Source organism: Hemitrygon akajei, chromosome 5 (assembly GCF_048418815.1).
Source record: "Hemitrygon akajei chromosome 5, sHemAka1.3, whole genome shotgun sequence".
Classification (NCBI taxonomy): Eukaryota; Metazoa; Chordata; class Chondrichthyes; order Myliobatiformes; family Dasyatidae; genus Hemitrygon; species Hemitrygon akajei.
This window is the reverse complement of record NC_133128.1, coordinates 39,782,244-39,797,480: the sequence shown is the minus strand read 5'-3', so window position 1 is coordinate 39,797,480 and position 15,237 is coordinate 39,782,244. Positions and strand designations below refer to the sequence as shown.

The window sequence follows — 15,237 nt, the reverse complement described above, 5'->3', positions numbered from 1 at the left end:
CTAAGGCTTTATAAGGTATTAGTCAGACTGCATTTACAGGATTAGGGACAGTCCATCTGATGCATGGTGACAGCGCTGATCTTCAAGAGAGTCAATATTGTCCTTGCTATACTTTTCTCTTAATGTATCTATAGCAGCCTTTGAGATTGTCTTTTCCCTTGTCTGCCAGAGACACCTCACGTTCTCTTTTAGTTTTCCTGAATTGTTTTTAAGTGCTCTTGTGCATTTCATATACTCCTCAAGCTCCTTATCGGAACCTCTTTTGAAGATGTTAGTACTGCGGTCCTAATTCAAATTTTTTTTCTATTTTGCAATGATTCACTTTAGTCACTGGATAATTGGGAGCATCATGGATCAGATGGACTCTCCCTAATGCTGTAAGTGGAATCAGGTGGCACAGCTTTTTCAGGTTGATCCTGTTCTTCCTGGTGACTAATTCCCTCCGATATGGCACAGCAGGAAATCACGAACAAATGAATTAGTCAATACTGTATTCTGACCCGCCCTACCAAGAAGTGATTTGTTTGCCTACTGATAGGACTTAAAAGGCATTAAAATTATAATGACGGGCTGAATTTTTACCGCTGCTGGTTCTGTTCTATGACAAAGGCTTTAAGGGTACCATCCCTGCGTAAACAGCTCAACATCCCGTTACACAGGTCTGACTTCAGTCAATGTATATACGTGCTACATCGCCAAGCACGTAGAGAGGCTGCCTCTCTGCTTCTGTGCTTCCTAATGGAATTTCTGCCTACACGGATTTCTGAAGCATGGAAGAGGGTTCTGATGCTCAGGCAATTGACTGGCCATGTCATTTTATAAGCATATCCATTATGATTTGGGTTGAAATCTTTGTTCCCTGTAGTTTACTCTGGATCGGCTTTCTATCACTTTTAGCCTTTAATCAACAATTGTGTTTCCACACGGCCTCATGGACTGGAACCGGAAACTTATTCATTGGCCATTCAAACTGGAAACAAAGCCAAACCTTCATAACTACCTTCACAAACTTTGAGGGAATTTCCAAAACTATAGGACCTATTTTGATTCAGCCTCATTATTCCAATAAGCACACAGAGATTTAAATTAGAGAGACCCTGAAACTAGACATGGGGATGCTGAGGCCTGATTAACTCAAGCCCAGTAACTGATACAAGCATCACAGCAAACCCCTCTGCATGGTAAAGGATTGCTGTGCCCAGCTAATATTGACTGAACAGTGAAGTGGCTTAGAGAAGGGACCAGTTCACTGAGTTGCATTCACTAGCCTGCCTTGCCCTAATCCAGCTTGTATACGTGATTTCAGCAAGTGGTGATAGCTAAGATGGAGATGACTGCAGCTTGTCGAAAGATTCTTTTTTTAATATTTTTTCATTTACGGGATGTGGGAGTCGCCAGCTAAGCCAGCATTTTCTGCCCCTCCCTAGCTGCCTTCGAGAAGGTGGTGGTGAGCTGCGTTCTCGAACCGCTCCAGTCCCCGAGGTGTAGGTACACCCTCAGTGCTGTTAGGGAGACAATTCCGTGATTTTGACCGAGTGACAATGAAGGCATGTTGATATGCTTCCAAGTCAGGATGGTGATTGATGTGGAGGGGGATTTTCTTGGCAGCACATGGGAAAGAATGGAACGTTCTGTGTCACACTGAAGCTCTTACCATGAGGGGGAGACGAGTTCTGTTTCTGCAATGGTCCTATAGCTTCCTCAGGCTCACATTCAGAAAGAGATAGGAGGAGTTAGCTGTAATGAGAATCAATCCTCAGGTTTCCAGATGCAATGCCAGAGAACTTACCTGAGTTTAGGGATAAGTTCAGCTATCAACGTGTGTGTGTGTGTGGGGTCACACATATTGCACCACACAACTCTCTCTATTAGGCTGATTTGCACCCAGCATCCATGCATTCAGAGCGTTCTCAGACATTTAATGCTGCCCAAAGCCTTCCCCCTTCATTTTATACTTTACCCATATTGGCAATTGTTCATCAATGAGACACAGGTGATCTAAACCATATTATATGGCCCTTCCCTCACTTGTGCTGGAGAAACTGGGCCCTCATCATCAACAGCAACAGCAGGGGCTAACTGTCAGAGAATAAATGTGATTGCCTCACCTTACACAGGTGCAATAAATGCTCACGGTCAATGGCAGGCCAGAAGCCATCCTCACTATCTTGCAGTTCCACCTCATCCCAGAACCTTTTCTGATTTTCAGGCCTTAGCTGCTGATTTCCTCTCTCATCTACTCTCCGGGTCTGGGCCACGTGCCCCTCCTGTCAGATACAGGCATTTCTACCTGCCCAAGCAGTGGCAGAAGGCCGAGGAGGAGGGTGAAGAAGACCCACACTCATTGAAGATACTATGAGCAGTGAGCAGCCCAGAAACCAATACCCCCTGGAATTTACAAGTTAGCTTACACTGTATTCTGCCCCGACTGATGTATCAGACATTGAGAGAACTCCAGCCAGGGAAGGGGCATCTCAGCTACTTAGGAATCAGATCAGACACTAACGTGAAGGGTTACAAAATCAGGCTAAGTTATGGCAAACTAGCAGCATGTGTTCACTGTCATGCCTGTACTGACATGTCAGTCCCTGGCCTCCTGTACTGCCCTGATGAGGGCACTCTCAGATTGAAGTTGGCCTCGTATTTCATTTGGGTATGTTCTAACCTGACAGCACGAGCATCAATTTCTCCAACTTCTAGACTCTCCTCCTTCTCTCCTTTTTCATTCCCCATTCTGACTCCCTTCTTATCTCTTCTCTTCTCCTCACCTGCCTATCACCTCCCTCTGGTTCCCCACCTTCCCTTTCTCCCAAATGCAATCTCCTCTCCTGTCAGATTCCTTCTTCTTCCTCCCTTTACCTTTGCCACCTATCACCTCCCACCTTCGTTTTCCTACCCACATCCTCATCTTCGCCACCTATCACCTCCCACCTTCGTTTTCCTTCCCACACTCTCATCTTCGCCACCTATCACCTCCCAGCTTCGTTTTCCTACCCATTCCCTCATCTTCACCACCTATCACCTCCCACCTTCGTTTTCCTTCCCACATCCTCATCTTCACCACCTATCACCTCCCAGCTTCGTTTTCCTTCCCACACTCTCATCTTCGCCACCTATCACCTCCCAGCTTCGTTTTCCTACCCATTCCCTCATCTTCACCACCTATCACCTCCCAGCTTCGTTTTCCTTCCCACACTCTCATCTTCACCACCTATCACCTCCCAGCTTCGTTTTCCTACCCATTCCCTCATCTTCGCCACCTATCACCTCCCACCTTCGTTTTCCTTCCCACACTCTCATCTTCACCACCTATCACCTCCCAGCTTCGTTTTCCTACCCACATCCTCATCTTTGCCACCTATCACCTCCCACCTTCGTTTTCCTTCCCACACTCTCATCTTCGCCACCTATCACCTCCCAGCTTCGTTTTCCTTCCCACACTCTCATCTTCGCCACCTATCACCTCCCAGCTTCGTTTTCCTACCCATATCCTCATCTTCACCACCTATCACCTCCCAGCTTCGTTTTCCTACCCATTCCCTCATCTTCACCACCTATCACCTCCCAGCTTCGTTTTCCTACCCATATCCTCATCTTCGCCACCTATCACCTCCCAGCTTCGTTTTCCTACCCATTCCCTCATCTTCACCACCTATCACCTCCCAGCTTCGTTTTCCTACCCATATCCTCATCTTCACCACCTATCACCTCCCAGCTTCGTTTTCCTACCCATTCCCTCATCTTCACCACCTATCACCTCCCAGCTTCGTTTTCCTACCCATATCCTCATCTTCACCACCTATCACCTCCCAGCTTCGTTTTCCTACCCATTCCCTCATCTTCACCACCTATCACCTCCCACCTTCGTTTTCCTTCCCACATCCTCATCTTCACCACCTATCACCTCCCAGCTTCGTTTTCCTACCCACATCCTCATCTTCACCACCTATCACCTCCCAGCTTCGTTTTCCTACCCATTCCCTCATCTTCACCACCTATCACCTCCCAGCTTCGTTTTCCTACCCATATCCTCATCTTCACCACCTATCACCTCCCAGCTTCGTTTTCCTACCCACATCCTCATCTTCACCACCTATCACCTCCCAGCTTCGTTTTCCTACCCATATCCTCATCTTCACCACCTATCACCTCCCAGCTTCGTTTTCCTACCCATTCCCTCATCTTCACCACCTATCACCTCCCAGCTTCGTTTTCCTACCCATTCCCTCATCTTCACCACCTATCACCTCCCAGCTTCGTTTTCCTTCCCACACTCTCATCTTCACCACCTATCACCTCCCAGCTTCGTTTTCCTACCCATTCCCTCATCTTCGCCACCTATCACCTCCCAGCTTCGTTTTCCTTCCCATTCCCTCATCTTCACCACCTATCACCTCCCAGCTTCGTTTTCCTACCCATTCCCTCATCTTCACCACCTATCACCTCCCACCTTCGTTTTCCTTCCCACACTCTCATCTTCACCACCTATCACCTCCCAGCTTCGATTTCCTACCCATTCCCTCATCTTCACCACCTATCACCTCCCAGCTTCGTTTTCCTACCCATTCCCTCATCTTCACCACCTATCACCTCCCAGCTTCGTTTTCCTACCCATTCCCTCATCTTCACCACCTATCACCTCCCAGCTTCGTTTTCCTACCCATATCCTCATCTTCGCCACCTATCACCTCCCAGCTTCGTTTTCCTTCCCATTCCCTCATCTTCACCACCTATCACCTCCCAGCTTCGTTTTCCTTCCCACACTCTCATCTTCGCCACCTATCACCTCCCAGCTTCGTTTTCCTTCCCACATCCTCATCTTCGTCACCTATCACCTTCCACCTTCGTTTTCCTACCCATATCCTCATCTTCGCCACCTATCACCTCCCAGCTTCGTTTTCCTACCCATTCCCTCATCTTCACCACCTATCACCTCCCAGCTTCGTTTTCCTTCCCACACTCTCATCTTCGCCACCTATCACCTCCCAGCTTCGTTTTCCTACCCATATCCTCATCTTCACCACCTATCACCTCCCAGCTTCGTTTTCCTACCCATTCCCTCATCTTCACCACCTATCACCTCCCAGCTTCGTTTTCCTACCCATATCCTCATCTTCGCCACCTATCACCTCCCAGCTTCGTTTTCCTACCCATTCCCTCATCTTCACCACCTATCACCTCCCAGCTTCGTTTTCCTACCCATATCCTCATCTTCACCACCTATCACCTCCCAGCTTCGTTTTCCTACCCACATCCTCATCTTCACCACCTATCACCTCCCAGCTTCGTTTTCCTACCCATATCCTCATCTTCACCACCTATCACCTCCCAGCTTCGTTTTCCTACCCATTCCCTCATCTTCACCACCTATCACCTCCCAGCTTCGTTTTCCTACCCATTCCCTCATCTTCACCACCTATCACCTCCCAGCTTCGTTTTCCTTCCCACACTCTCATCTTCACCACCTATCACCTCCCAGCTTCGTTTTCCTACCCATTCCCTCATCTTCGCCACCTATCACCTCCCAGCTTCGTTTTCCTTCCCATTCCCTCATCTTCACCACCTATCACCTCCCAGCTTCGTTTTCCTACCCATTCCCTCATCTTCACCACCTATCACCTCCCACCTTCGTTTTCCTTCCCACACTCTCATCTTCACCACCTATCACCTCCCAGCTTCGTTTTCCTACCCATTCCCTCATCTTCACCACCTATCACCTCCCAGCTTCGTTTTCCTACCCATTCCCTCATCTTCACCACCTATCACCTCCCAGCTTCGTTTTCCTACCCATTCCCTCATCTTCACCACCTATCACCTCCCAGCTTCGTTTTCCTACCCATATCCTCATCTTCGCCACCTATCACCTCCCAGCTTCGTTTTCCTTCCCATTCCCTCATCTTCACCACCTATCACCTCCCAGCTTCGTTTTCCTTCCCACACTCTCATCTTCGCCACCTATCACCTCCCAGCTTCGTTTTCCTTCCCACATCCTCATCTTCGTCACCTATCACCTTCCACCTTCGTTTTCCTACCCATATCCTCATCTTCGCCACCTATCACCTCCCAGCTTCGTTTTCCTACCCATATCCTCATCTTCGCCACCTATCACCTCCCAGCTTTGTTTTCCTACCCATTCCCTCATCTTCACCACCTATCACCTCCCAGCTTCGTTTTCCTACCCATTCCCTCATCTTCACCACCTATCACCTCCCACCTTCGTTTTCCTTCCCACACTCTCATCTTCGCCGCCTATCACCTCCCACCTTCGTTTTCCTACCCATTCCCTCATCTTCACCACCTATCACCTCCCAGCTTCGTTTTCCTTCCCACACTCTCATCTTCGCCACCTATCACCTCCCAGCTTCGTTTTCCTTCCCACATCCTTATCTTCGCCACCTATCACCTTCCACCTTCGTTTTCCTACCCATATCCTCATCTTCGCCACCTATCACCTCCCACCTTCGTTTTCCTTCCCACATCCTCATCTTCACCACCTATCACCTCCCAGCTTCGTTTTCCTACCCATTCCCTCATCTTCACCACCTATCACCTCCCAGCTTCGTTTTCCTACCCATATCCTCATCTTCGCCACCTATCACCTCCCACCTTCGTTTTCCTTCCCACATCCTCATCTTCACCACCTATCACCTCCCACCTTCGTTTTCCTTCCCACACTCTCATCTTCGCCACCTATCACCTCCCACCTTCGTTTTCCTTCCCACACTCTCATCTTCGCCGCCTATCACCTCCCAGCTTCGTTAGCTCCTCCCCTCCTCCCACCATCTTATTCTGGTTTCTCCCCCTTCCTTTCCAGTTCTGATGAATGATCTTGGCATAAAAGTTTGACTGATTCTCCCCCTCCATAGATGCTGCCTGACCTTCTGCATTGCTCCAGCACGTTGTGTGTGCATGTGTGTGTGTGTGTGTGTGTGTGTGTGTGTGTGTGTGTGTGTGAGTGTGTGTGTGTGTGTTTGTGTGTGTTTTCTATCTCTGCACCAATCTGCATCTGACGCACTAATGATCAGAGTTGCCCCCACAGTGAAATGATGCCCAACAGGCAATACTTACCCAGAAGCTACTCTGTGATTCTCATCTCTGCACCCCTGGCTTATGTACGGGCTAGGGAGTTCTTCTTTAAGTTAAACAGCAGCTCTTCCCCTTTTCCTCCACAAGAAGGCTGGAAGTTGTCCCCTGGCTGTGCAGATGAAAAAGAAAATGGAGCTATTATTTCCGTCCTTTTGGCAAAGATGGTGATTGTGCAGCTACCAATGTCCAAAATAGCTAGCTGACAGCCATAGGTCCTCGACAGAAAGTGCCAAATACTGATGGTGGAACCTGAAGTATCAGCAGAAAATTCTGGAAAGTCTCAACAGGCCAGATAGCACCTGTGGAGAGGAAAGCTGACATTTGACTTTAATACCTTTTCAACAGAAGTAGTGAAGGGACATTGAATTAAAACAAGAGACTGATTCCTCTATTCACAGATGCTGTCTAACCTGTTAAGTGCTTCCTAAACTTTCTGCATTTATTAGTTATAGTTACATAGTTATAGTACAGCACAGTAAAGGCCCTTCAGCCCACAATGTTGTGCTGACCCTTAAACCCTGCCTCTCATTCTTTAATAAAATTACCTTTCTTCATGAACTCTGACATTTACGCTATTTCCACATTTACCAGCTTGTCTAGTCATCTGGCTATGTAGACATTCATCAAAAAATCCTTGCTGAAAGTCTCCAACTACACACCAGTGTTATTTTGAAATCCAAATCAATATAAAGTATCATTGATAAATATAAATGATAAATATAAACTAGTTGTCAAAAACAGGCTCCAGAATAGTTCAGTCCTAATTAATCATCAACCATGAAGTAAATGGCCTTAAGTTGTTCTACAAATAATCACCATAGTCAACCTACTAACATGAATTTTATTTTGTTGTTTGACAGAGTGAAGAGGAGATTTACAAGGATGTTACCTAGATTGGAGAGCATGCCTTATGAGAATAGGTTGAATGAACTTGGCCTTTTCTCCTTGGGGCAACGGAGGATGAGAGGTGACTTGATAGAGGTGTATAAGATGATGAGAGGCTTTGATCGTGTGGATAGTCAGAGGCTTTATCCCCGGGCTGAAACGCCTAGCATGAGGGGGTATAGTTTTAAAGTGCTTGGAAGTGGGTACAAGGGGGACGTCAGAGGTAAGTTTTTCACACGGAGAGTGGTGGGTGCGTGGAATGCACTGCCAACGAAGGTGGTAGAGGCGGATACAATAGTGTCTTTAAAGAGACTCTTAGATAGATACATGGAGCTTAGAAAAAATAGAGGGCTATGCGATAGGGAAATTCTGGGCAGTTTCTAGAGTAGGTTACATGGTCGGCACAGCATTGTGGGCTGAAGGGCCTGTAATGTACTGTAGATTTCTACATTACTACGAATGTTTTTTTTAATCCAGATGCACACCCAACACTTTGTTGATCAAGTAGACATGAAATCTGCAGCAGCTCGAAACGGACTGTAATTCAGTTCTTGCCTCATGCTGGTTTGTGAGAGGCTGGATGGCCAGAGTTTAAGGACAAACACTGAGTGGATCGGCTCAGCTCTAGGTGTGCTTTTGGAAGAGATTTTACAGAGCAAGCTTCCAATTCATGAACCAATGGAGAATCATTTAGCTACAAGAGAAGACAAGGGGTGGCCACCAAACTCAGGGCAGTGTCTCACTCGGCTTGGGGACATACAGTACATTTCTTAGCAATTCATTTATAGTGAGGTCTGGTTAATATTATTACATCCTTCGTCTTTATTCCTTAGTTTCTGAACTGGTGTGGATAACTTTACTCATCTCAACTCTGAACTAATTCCACTACTAACGGATATACTTTCAAGGACTCTACAACAACTCATGTTCTCAGTATATACTTTGTGCGTGTGTGTGTAACATGAACCTTTGATCTTCTTCTGCACATTGGTTGTTTGTCAGTCTTTGTTCACATGTAGATTTTCAAAGATTCTATTGTATTTCTCAGTTCTATAGTGAATGCCTGCAAGAAAATGAATCAAGAAAATACATGGAGACATTTACATACTTTGATAATAGGTTTACTTTAACTTTTTTATTTTACATGGCTTAAATAAAGATCAAAGGCATACATACATTGCATGAAACAGTGCAACTGATGCCAGATAAGCAAAAACCCTCCTCAAACAGGAAGTTTTTCAAGATGCTCTAAGGCGGATCACAAATGCTGTAATGATGTAATGGTTTTGCTATTGCTATAATTGCAGCCTACAGGAATATTTTTAGAAATTGTATTTTGATTGCACTAAATGCTATTTTTATTTACTGTCGGTTAGAAGGGTTGGAAGAATCCACAGGACATAAAACAGCATATATTTGATCCACTTCCGTTTCCTGGGCTGTGATCTGCAGGGCTCAGGGAGACATTTTGCTAGCAGTTGCCAAGTCCATTAAAAACATGTGCAAAATAACTGTGCACGTATAGCTTCCAGCAGTTTGCGATGTGATTTATGTGTCCGCACCTTTTACAAGAGCATGTGTACAGTTGAATAATAAATCATATTCACTGGCATGTGTAAAGTCAGATTGCACACTAAAGTCAACTATTATTAACTAATTTCAGGGCTCCAGCTGTTAGAGGATCTGATCTTCCCATAGGATTGCCGCTGGAGAAAGTGCATCTTCTCAACCAAGGCTGAAAAGAGGGCATGGCCTAACTGGTCACCGTGGTGGAATAGGCCCAACATTCACCAGCCTGACATCAAGTATATTGATAACTGCAAGAAGGATCTGCATGTCAGCAAGCCCAAGAGACTTCCCATCTCCATCAGACCCCTAAAGATAGATGAAATGGCAGTGAGAAGAGGTGACACAAGCAGTAACAGTGGATTCTAATGAAAGGTCAGTGGTAGAAAATGGTTGGGCATTGATTCATGGAAAGAAAATCATGCCTGGCTAATCTGTTGTCCTTCATTATATTTTTCATCATTTCTTGTGAAATCAAAGGAAATCATTCAGCCCATTAGCTTGACAGGCTACAAAGCATCTTCCTCAAGCAGTCACCTTCTGTGAGCTACTCTTGCAAATGCTGGTCAACTTCACCCTGATTCTCCTACAGAAGGTAATTTACAGCAGCCCCTTAATCTACCAGCGAGCTTATTCCTTGTGGCTGTGACCAGTAGAATAGATGGGGTGGGGTGGAGGGGGGAGGGTGTGTCTGGAGAATTTGGTATATCTGAATTTTCAGAAAGCTTTTAACAAAGTTCCACAAAGGAACAGCCCAGTTAGAAAACACTGTTGTATGAAAATTAATTATTGGACAGAAGGACATGAGTAGGACTAAGCAGATCAGGGGGTGACTAATGGGGTATCACAGATATCTGTATTTGGGTAATTGGTAATTTTATTTATTATGAGCTGAAATACAATAAAAAGCTTTTGCTCGCCTGCTAGTCAGACATAAGACATAGGAGCAGAATTAGGCCATTCAGCCAATCGAGTCTTCTCCGCCATTCCATCATGGCTGATCTCGGATCCCACTCAACCCCATACACCTGCCTTCTTGCCGTATCCTTTGATGTCCTGACAGATCAGAAAATGATCAACTTCCACCTTAAATATACGCACGGTCTTGGCCTCCACCGCAGTCTGTGGCAGAGCATTCCACAGAATTACTACTCTCTGTCTAAAAAAATTTCCTCCTTACCTCTGTTCTAAAAAGTCACTCCTCAATGTTGAGCCTGTGCCCTCTAGTTCTGGATACCCCAACAAGAGGAAACATCCTCTCCACATCCACCCTATCTAGTCCTTTCAACATTCGGTAGGTTTCAATGATATCCCCACATATTCTTCTAAATCTCAGTGAATACAGGTCCAAAGCTGGCAAATGTTCCTCATATGTTAACCCCTTCATTCCTGGATTCATCCTCATGAACCTCCTTTGGACTCTCTCCAATGACAACACATCCTTTCTGAGATATGGGGCCCAAAACTGTTGACAATGCCTCACCCTTTTCCACCCTGTTTGTTACTTCCTCAAAGAACTACAACAGATTTGTCAGGCAAGATTTCCTTTCACAGAAACCATGCTGACTTTCACTTATTTTACCATTAGCCTCCAAGTACCTCGAAAACTCATCCTTAATTACAGACTCCAACGCTTTCCCAACCATTGAGGTTAGACTAACTGGCCTATAATGTCACAAAATGCTGGCAGAACTCAGCAGGCCAGACAGCATCTATGGGAGGAGGTAGTGACGACGTTTTGGGCCGAAACCCTTCATCAGGAGTGAAGTAACATGGGATGGTCAAGGGATGCTGTCTGGCCTGCTGAGTTCTGCCAGCATTTTGTGTTTTTATTTATTTCCAGCATCTGCAGATTCACTCGTGTGGCCTATAATGTCCTTTCTTTTGCCTTCCTCCCTTCGTAAAGAGAGTAGCCATGCATAAGTACATGAAGCTAGTACAAAAGGAAGAAGAAAAAGTAACAGAATGGTGTGTTAAAGTTACAGAGGAAGCGTAGCGTAGGCAGATAAATGAAGGGCAAGGCCGCGAAGATTGGGAGATCGAGACCATGAATAAGAGAGCCATTCAGGAGTGGAATAGAAGCTGTCCTTGAGTTATAAGCACTCTGAAGCTTTAGTAAATTCTGCCGGATGGCAGAGCGGAGGAGAGAGAAAGACTGAGGTGAGAGGGTACCAGCTATTAACAATCCATGTCAGCAATTTAGCTGAGGGCACCAGTTATCACATTTCCAATGACGTGATGATACAAAGCAAGGTTGGACTGTGCCTAGGAAGGAGGACATAGAGACATCGAGGGGATGTACACAAAATGAAAGAGTGGGTGAAAACATGTCTGAGAGAATATTTTGAGGAAAACAATGCGAAATCATACTCATTGAATCATGCATGGAATAGAAACATATATTTATTAAGTGGTGAGAGACAGTGTTGTTAATATTCTAAGGTGCTTGTACACAGGTGGCTGAATATTCAATTCCAACAAGCCAATGGGATGACAAGTGTTCATGTGAGGATTTGAATGTAGGAATGAGGGAGCTTTAATATAATTATATAGGCCTTGGTGAGAAAGGACATAGTTGCCACTGAGGGAATGCAGAAGTGTTTCAGTAAACTGATTTCAGAGATGGTGGACTTGACGTGTAAGGAGAGATTGAGTAGAGAGTAGGTTGTAGATGAGAAGAGATCTTCATGAAACTTAAAATGTTACTGAAGGGTAAGTTAGGCTGGTTGCTGGAAAATATTTCTCACGGCTGAGGATCTAGGAGCAGGGAGGTACAGACTCTGAACAAAAGGGGACTCTGTTTGGGTGTGAGATGCAGAGAAACTTCAGGCAGAGAGTGATGAAATTCTCAACTCCAGAGGGTTGTGGAGACTGCTGTGAAGTTCATTCAAAAGAGTGATTAATAGATTTCCAGTTATTAAAGGAGTCAAGAAAAATTAAGATCATGAAGAACGTGGCAGTGAGGAAGAAGTGGACCTCTTTCTGATACTGTTTGTAATTTTATATTCCTGACCTGAAATGTCCATCAAGTTCCTTTAAAGAGAGTGTCAAGGAGCAGAAGTGAGCATAGCTGCTATTACTAAAGGGGAAAATGCTTGGGAATCGGAATGGTCTGATGGAGATAAGTCCCCTGAACCAGATAGACCACATCCCAGGGTTCAGAAAGAGATAGCTGAAGAAATTGTGGAGGCATTTGTAGTGATCGTCCAAGGATCACTATATTTTGGAATGGTTCCAGAGTACTGGAAAATTGCATTCCTCCACTGTTTAAAAAGGGAAGGAGAGAAAAGAAAGGAAATTATAGGCCAATTAGCTCGACATTAGTGGCTGGGAAGATGTTTGAGTTAATTATTAGGAATAAGATTTCAGAGTAATTGAAGGCACTAGATAAGACAGGCCAAAGTCTGCATGGTTTCCCTAAGCAGAAGTCTTGCCCAGCAAATCTGTTGGAATTCTCTGAGGAAATAACAGGCAGGATAGACAAAGGAGAATCAGTGGATGTTGCTTACTTGGATTTTCAAAAGGCCTTTAATAAGGTGCTGCACATGAGGTAGCTTATCAAGATAAAAACCAATGGTATTACAGGAGAAATAATTTCAATATAATTATGGAGAAGGATAGGACTGGACCCAGGGTTGAGATTTTTGATTGGAGAAAGGCTAACTCTGAGGTGATGCGGAAGGATTTAGAAGGAATGTATTGTGACAATTTGTTTTATGGGAAGGATGTAATAGAGAAATGGAGGTTATTTAAAGGTAAAATTTTGAGGGTACAGAATCTTTATGTTCCTGTTAGGTTGAAAGGAAAGGTTAAAAATTTGAAAGAGCCATGGTTTTCAAGGGATATTGGAAACTTGGTTAGGAAAAAGAGAGATATCTACAATAAATATAGGCAGCATGGAGTAAATGAGGTGCTCAAAGAATATAAAGAATGTAAGAAGAATCTTAAGAAAAAAATCAGAAAAGCTAAAAGAAGATACGAGGTTGCTTTGGCAAGTAAGGTGAAAATAAATCCAAAGGGTTTCTACAGTTATATTAATAACAAAAGGATAGTGAGGGATAAAATTGGTCCCTTAGAGAATCAGAGTGGACAGCTACGTGTGGAGCCAAAAGAGATGGGGGAGATTTTGAACAATTTCTTTTCTTCGGTATTCACTAAGGAGAAGGATATTGAATTGTGTAAGGTAAGGGAAACAAGTAGGGAAGTTATGGAAACTATGACGATTAAAGAGGAGGAAGTACTGGCACTTTTAAGGAATATAAATGTGGATGAATCTCCGGATCCTGACAGGATTTTCCCTAGGACCTTGAGGGAAGTTAGTGTAGAAATAGCAGGGGCTCTGACAGAAATATTTCATATGTCATTAGAGAACGGGGATGGTGCCAGAGGATTGGCATATTGCTCATGTGGTTCCATTGTTTGAAAAGGGTTCTAAGAGTAAACCTAGCATTTATAGGCCTGTCAGTTTGACGTCAGTGGTGGGTAAATTAATGGAAAGTATTCTTAGAGATGGTATAGATAATTATTTGGATAGACAGGGTCTGATTAGGAACAGTCAACATGGATTTGTGCATGGAAGGTCATGTTTGACAAATCTTATTGAATTTTTTGAAGAGGTTACAAGGAAAGTTGATGAGGGTAAAGCAGTGGATGTTGTCTATATGAACTTCAGTAAGTCCTTTGACAAGTCTCCACACGGAAGGTTAGTTAGGAAGGTTCAATCGTTAGGTATTAATATTGAAGTAGTAAAATGGATTCAACAGTGGCTGGATGGGAGATGCCAGAGAGTAGTGATGGATAACTGTTTGTCAGGTTGGAGGCCAGTGACTAGTGGTGTGCCTCAGGGATCTGTACTGGGTCCAGTGTTGTTTGTCATATACATTAATGATCTGGATGATAGGGTGGTAAATTTGATTAGTAAGTATGCAGATGATACTAAGATAGGTGGCATTGTGGATAATGAAGTAGGTTTTCAAAGCTTGCAGAGAGATTTAGGCCAGTTAGAAGAGTGGGCTGAATGATGGCAGATGGAGTTTAATGCTGGTAAGTGTGAGGTGCTATATTTTGATAGGAATAATCTAAACAGGACATACATGGTAAATGGTAGGGCATTGAAGAATGCGGTATAACAGAGTGATCTAGGAATAATGGTGCATAGTTCCCTGAAGGTGGAATCTCATGTGGATAGGGTGGTGAAGAAAGCTTTTGGTATGCTGGCCTTTATAAATCAGAGCATTGAGTATAGGAGTTGGGATGTAATGTTAAAATTGTACAAGGCATTGGTAAGGTTGAATTTGGAGTATTGTGTACAGTTCTAGTCACCGAATTATAGGAAAGATGTCAACAAAATAGAGAGAGTACAGGGAAGATTTACTAGAATGTTACCTGGGTTTCAGCACCTAAGTTACAGGGAAAGATTGAACAAGATAGGTCTTTATTCTTTGGAGCATAGGAGGTTGAGGGGGGACGATAGAGGTATTAAAATTATGAGGGGGATAGATAGAGTTGACGTGGATAGGCTTTTTCCATTGAGAGTAGGGGAGATTCAAACAAGAGGACATGAGTTGAGACTTGGGGGCAAAAGTTTAAGGGTAACATGAGGGGGAATTTCTTTACTCCGAGAGTGGTAGCTGTGTGGAATGAGCTTCCAGTAGAAGTGGTAGAGGCAGGTTTGGTATTGTCATTTAAAGCAAAATTGGA

At 44.4% G+C, this 15,237-nt stretch overlaps 1 protein-coding gene across 1 annotated transcript in view; it reads right to left on the bottom strand.

The window, feature by feature from the left end:
- Positions 1–15,237, bottom strand: part of LOC140727659 (uncharacterized) — a 44,785-nt gene that overhangs the window by 16,041 nt on the left and 13,507 nt on the right. Inside the window, exon 2 of the mRNA XM_073045297.1 lies at positions 7,069–7,195. The gene's annotated coding sequence lies outside the window, so the exon portion shown is untranslated. The remainder of the gene's footprint in view (positions 1–7,068; positions 7,196–15,237) is intronic.